Below are 6677 nucleotides of genomic sequence, written 5' to 3'. Positions count from 1 at the left end.
TATGAATGAAAAAAGATGATATATGTTACATGAAGTATGTTGCAAGTATTCTCTACTTGCTACTGTTAATAAGGAGATATGAGAAATCCATCTGAATAAGATTATGATAAGTATTGATACTAAAACATATGATAAATATTACACAGCTACTTTTGCATAGGTACTATTTCTGTACTAAAATATGTAGTACTGGAAATTTACTTTTAATATTCAGTACTATTGTGTTAATTTAAAATTATTGTAATATTTATGTACCTGTATGTTAATCCTGGTACTTTTGATAACTATTTACACAACTGGGTCGATGCCACTGCTGGTGGACGTTTCGTCCCCGAGGGTATCACCAGCCCAGTAGTCAGCACTTCGGTGTTGACATGAATAACAATTATATGGTCATTTTTATAAATTTTCTGTATAAAAACTTAGAATTTTTCGAAAAAGTAAGGATTTTCATACCCAAGGAGTAGATTACCTTAGCCGTATTTGGCACAACTTTTTGGAATTTTAGGTCCTCAATGCTCTTCAGCTTTGTATTTGTTTGGCTTTTTAACTATTTTGATCTGAGCGTCACTGATGAGTCTTATGTAGACGAAACGCGCGTCTGGCGTATAAAATTATAATCCTGGTACTTTTGATAACTATTTACAGTACTTTATTTGTAATTGAAATTTTAGTACTATAGATTTTTGGTTACTTCCGTTACATTTTCAGCATTTTGAAAGATTTTTCTATTTCAAATTTCTTAAAGTTATGATTTTCAAACATGGAATATTGTATTATTTCTGTACAAACATATTTAGTACAAATCAAGTACTGTAAAATACAAGTACCTGAATATTACAATAATTTTAAGTAAAGAAATATTACTAAATATTAAAAGTAAATCTCCAGTACTGCATATTTTTAGCACAGAAATAGTATCTATGCAAAAGTAGCTGTGTAGCACTCAAATCGAATAATTCTTATGTGTTTTTACAAATAACGCAACAGTCTAGGGAAATATTGACGTTCTGATAATGAAACATAATTGTGTTTGTTATCTATAATACTAAAATTATGAGGTCCAATTTGTCGGCCGTCATCGGGTAAAAACGACAAATCAAAGAATTCAACTCTATATATAACTAATATAGGACAATGGTGTAGATTAAAAATTACACCACTCCAGACCCTTTTGTTTTCCACATAATTAATATTGCCAATAATTAACAAGTTCCGGGTCGAATCCGATACCGATACCAAGAGTATATTCACCTGTTAGCTATTACCTTATCTGTACGTTCCGCATTTGACAGGCGCACCACCAAACGGTGTATTTAGGAATTTGCTATATACACGGGTCATAATCAAAGGGCTGACACTACTAAATTCAATCATTGTCAAATTGTTCCCTATTGTAGTTTTATTCAGCAATCAGCAAGACTTTCTAAGATAACTAATATAGGACAATGCTGTTGATTAAAAAATACTCCGTTCCTGAATAGCCAGGACCTTTTGTTTTCCAAATAATTAATATTACCAATAATTGATAAGTTCCAGGTCGACGGGTTCAAATAGAAAGATTTGAAAGCAGAGAAAACTTTGTATCTTATAATCGACATGATTTTATCAGATGACAATACTTATTACTAAAATAAGGCTTAGGCATAGTTATATACTTTAATTCAGTCACGGACCCGCGATATCACGGGTGTGTACTTGTATAATATAAGTGTGCCCCCCTTTGACGTAGGGATACCTTATGTTTTAGAAAATTAATACTTGTTCTTCGAGTTCTGGTTCTTCTCATACAATATTATCCGGGCCATTACTTATTTTTATCTATTGACACTGCATGGCTTAATATTTTTTGCATGGAGGTTTGCTTCAAGATCAAAATGTGTCGCATATCATCATGAACTTCATACGACTTTGATCTTCGACAACAAGGTCAATATATAAAGAAAGGACCTGGCCAGTTAGATATGGAGGACAACAATTGAAATACAAGAAATGTTCCATATCTGAGGAAAGGTTCCCATTATTCTCTTTCTTGAATAATTTCAATAACAGGTCGTGTTTTTTCCTGTTTGGAGTAGTTTGACAACACGATGTCTTATTCTTATGACTTATTTACATCATGAAAACCATACTTCCTGCATTCTTATATCCTTCAATAATTGATTTTTGTATTATCAAAAACGAATAAAGAGTAGATAATGCATTAAAAGTACCACGCCTAATATGTAAATACTATCGATTATTTATCAGTCTGAACGAATATTTACGTTGTCACTTGTATTTTAAACTATTTCCAACAGTTTTGATGCTTTAATTGACGTCAGCTTATTGATTTTAAACGACTTCAATAGGTGTTGTGTCATTAAGTTTCATATGTAAATTTAGAATATGGATTTTTTTTCTACTTTCTTTTGTTATACCATTGAAATAGTTGTAGCAGTATTTGATAATGACACTACGTATTTCTCAAACTGACGGATACAGTCCATTTGATGTACAATAAAAATGAAGGATCTAAAAGTATCAAAGCAATAATGGCACTCAAAATGGGTTTTTTCACTTTTGAAGAGCTTAATATTTTGTCATCATGAGGTGTTTTATAACGTATTAAAATATATATTTCTTGAGACATGATATGATTACCAATGAGACAACTATCAACCAGAGACCAAAATGACAGGTGTAAGCAACTATAGGTCACCTTACAGGTTTCAACAACGATGAAAACCCATACCATATATTAGAAGAATATGAAATGAAAACTAAAAATAATTAAACAAAAAACCAACGGCCCGATTTACGTACAATACACAGAAAACGAAAATGAAACATGATAGACAGCAAACAGCGACAACCACCATACTACAGGCCGCTGACTGGGGAAAGGCATATATAGAATGTGGTGTTAATAAACATGTTTGCGAACTCTTACTGAAAGCATGATTTACCATGCGCCATTCATTATGTTCATACTCTTATTAAAGCATGATTTACCATGCGCCATTCATTATGTTCATACTCTTACTGAAAGCATGATTTACCATGCGCCATTCATAATGTTCATTTCATACTCCAGGAATCTGTAATCAAGTGATTCCCGTTGGTTCATGTCTACCATGATTGTTTTTTTGTGTAAATCAGTATGTTGGTTTCGATTTTTAATTGTTTCACAATTATACATTCCATGTGTATCTTGCTATTATGAGTTATGAGTTTTGTTCAATGCTGAAGGCCCTAGCTGACCTGTAATTGTTCGCATCTTTGTCTTCTGGTCTTGAATTGATAGTTGCCATGTCATATCCCTTATTTTTTATTTTTACATATAGTAGTAATTAAAAACCAAACTCAAATGCCAGACAGCTAGTTCACCAATACACAAGCAATTGTAAGTAAAAGCTCAGATTAACAAACGAATTGCAGCAAGGTAGACTGTCATGTATTCCTGTGGGTACCAATTGTGCCCTTGTAACATCAGACTTGTTACTGTGCTATATACAAATTACAGATATGGCGAACTCAGTAATAAATCAATAATTAATAGCAATAAGTGTCCTTTCCCAAACTGAGACATTTCAGTTTTACACTACAAACTGTACATAAAAAAATACGACCAATGGTTGATTATTCTTTTCTAATGTTGATTTCCCCTTTTTTTACGTTGATTTTCCTCTTACTCTGTCTTGTGGTGTTACCACAAATTACTTGAAACCTTTTCTAAATTTTTCCTTACAGATACAAAGATTTGTAGTGAAAGTTTTGCTCTATCTTTTTTTTTTAAATTGCAAATGGGATAGCACATCCTAATCTTTATGATGATGTTGCTTACCGAACACTTAGATTTAGAAACGATCCGAGTTAACTTATTATCCCCGGCTTAGTATATATCTAGGATTTTGATTGGTTAACGCACGTCGTTACAAAACCCATAGCCCCTGGGTGTTCTTACCCATATCCCTGGACGTTGCTAACCATTGTCCCGGGGATCTTCACGCAAGTTTTCCTTAGTTCCATGATTGCTCCTTGTGAAATATAGAATTCTGTAGATTATCCATGATGTTTGTAATTAAATATTTGATTCATTAACGATTTTATCCTATAATGCCGATCATTTACACTCATTTCATTAAATGCATCACTTGACTGACACATTTTCAAGGAATGGGACTACTGACCTAGCTATGCAAATGACCAACGTTGACGTCACACCATCTATGACGTAACTCTCACAACATTGAGCGCCAAAATTGACTCAATCCAGTTTCTCTGTCTCCGTATTAAAAACGTCTTATAATTTGACTACCTGTAGGGTTCTACCAAAGGTAGTACCCTACATCCCATAAAAATATGTAAAATTTCCAAATTTCAATAAAACTGTTTGAGATAATGAAAAAAACGATATTTTCACGTTACACTTTGTACCCGAATTTCTATAAAACTCGCCCGATTCGGACTAAGACCGGGGATACTGGGGTACTTCAGGGTGTTCAAATATCCATATCTACGGATATGAACGTAGATAACTTATAACCGATCCTCTATATAAAATTATCCTAAAAGGTATGCCACTGCTGGTGGACGTTTCGTCCCCAATGGTATCACCAGCCCAGTAGTCAGCACTTCGGTGTTGACATGAATATCAATTATGTGGTCATTTTTATGAATTTCCTGATACAAAACTTTGAATTTTTCGTAAAACTAAAGATTTTCTTATCCCAGGAATAGATTACCTTAGCCGTATTTGGCACAACTTTTTGGAATTTTGGATCCTCAATGCTCTTCAACTTTGTACTTGTTTGGCTATGAGCGTCACTGATGAGTCTTATATAGACGAAACGCGCGTCTGGCGTACTAAATTATAATCCTGGTACTTTTGATAACTATTAAACATTAGAATTGGATCTTTGAAAAATATTTTCATTGGTTTTAATATAAAAAAAGACAACATATATTAATTACAAACATTAAAAGGGGTGACCTGAATAATTTATTAATCAAATTGAATCATTTGTAAAAAAATAAATAATTGGAAAATGACTTAATTCGAGTTTCAAACAAATAAGCATGTCATTCAAAAAATTACCTATATAGAGATGGAATCGAGTTGTCCTTTTGGTCATTAATTGTGTCGAATTCTATTGTTAACAAACGGTCGCATTTGAAAACAGAAAAGTTTCACGTAAGTCTTTTCTCCGTCTGCGCCAAAATGATAGAGAACGAGATATTGTTGAAATTTGAGGTAGACTGTTTCAACAAATTGTCAGCATTCCTATAAGTATGAACTGTGCGCCTATCTTTGTCTATTTCTTCTTATGTTCATTTGAATCAGAGTTCCCTCAGACACTTGTCAAAAACAAGAAGTAGCCAGGTTATTTAATTTCACATTTAGATATAAAAATGAAAGACAAGAATATAAAAATTATCATACAATAACACAATGACGTTATGTACAGAGCCACGTCAAACGGATACCACCAAAAGAACAGACTTAATAGTAAAAGTAATATTCATAAAGACAAATAAAAGTATACTTTAACACGTTATAAAGATAATAAACAACGTCAGTAAAGTAATATTCATAAAGACAAATAAAAGTATACTTTAACACGTTATAAAGATAATAAACAACGTCAGTACCCAGAATCTATACTTCAAGACCATAGTGCATTATTTGTGTGAAGTTGATACGGACTATTTATCAACAAGGTCTTTATACCTTCCGATGAACTTTTTTAGAAAAAGAAAGAGACGTTCTTTGACATACCCCTGGTTCATCAACTTTCTGCTCAGACAATGGTGACGTTTTACAAAGTCTAAGTACCAGCAGCATATTCTTGAATACCGAAGAAGTTGGGAAATGTATATCCTATATGCAGGTGAAAATGGTATATTGCTACAAAGGTTGGGAAGATTGATAATTTCAAAATTCAAAATTGTCTCGGTTTGTCATTGATTCTGGTACTGAGATGATCGTGTATGTCAAATTTGAGGTATAAGTCTACAAATGAGACAGAGGAAGTCATGTCTGTTGTTTCTGTAATTTCAAGTTCTTGGGGTATATAAATGGTAACAATTCAGAAAAGTTTTGATTGTTAATGGCTCTGTACCTATACATCCCGTCATTATGTCATGGTAAATTTTTGTTTATATATCTGTTTGTGTTTATAGTGAATAAGAACATAACACAACGTTGACTGCTGTATCCCTTTTTCTTGACATTTTTATCTTGTACCAGTTTTATAATTGTCAATATAATGGAAATGTATACGACCGTCATACAAGTGAGAGGTTTAGGTAGCTATAAAACCAGGTTTAATCAACCATTTTCATATGAGAAAATGCCTGTTCCAAGTCAGGAATATGACAGTTGTTGTCGTTTCGTTTGACGTGTTTGAACTTTTGATTTTGCAATATGATTAGTGACTTTCCGTTTTGAATTTTCCCCGGAGTTCAGAATTTTTGTGAATTTACTTCTTGGGAAGTTGGCAGCAGAAATGACTCAATGCAGGTTGCAAATCTGTTAAATGGATCTAGAATTACTACTGAAAGGCCAAGTGAAACTACGTTACGTCAAGACCGACACATTCGCATTATACATCTCTGAAATCGGACCACTAAACGCGTCAAAAACTGCACGACAAACAAACGGAAGAAAAAACAACAGAATATCCACACAAACA

This window comes from Mytilus edulis, chromosome 9, assembly GCF_963676685.1.
Source record: "Mytilus edulis chromosome 9, xbMytEdul2.2, whole genome shotgun sequence".
In the NCBI taxonomy this organism is placed as follows: domain Eukaryota; kingdom Metazoa; phylum Mollusca; class Bivalvia; order Mytilida; family Mytilidae; genus Mytilus; species Mytilus edulis.
This window is presented reverse-complemented; position numbering follows the sequence as displayed.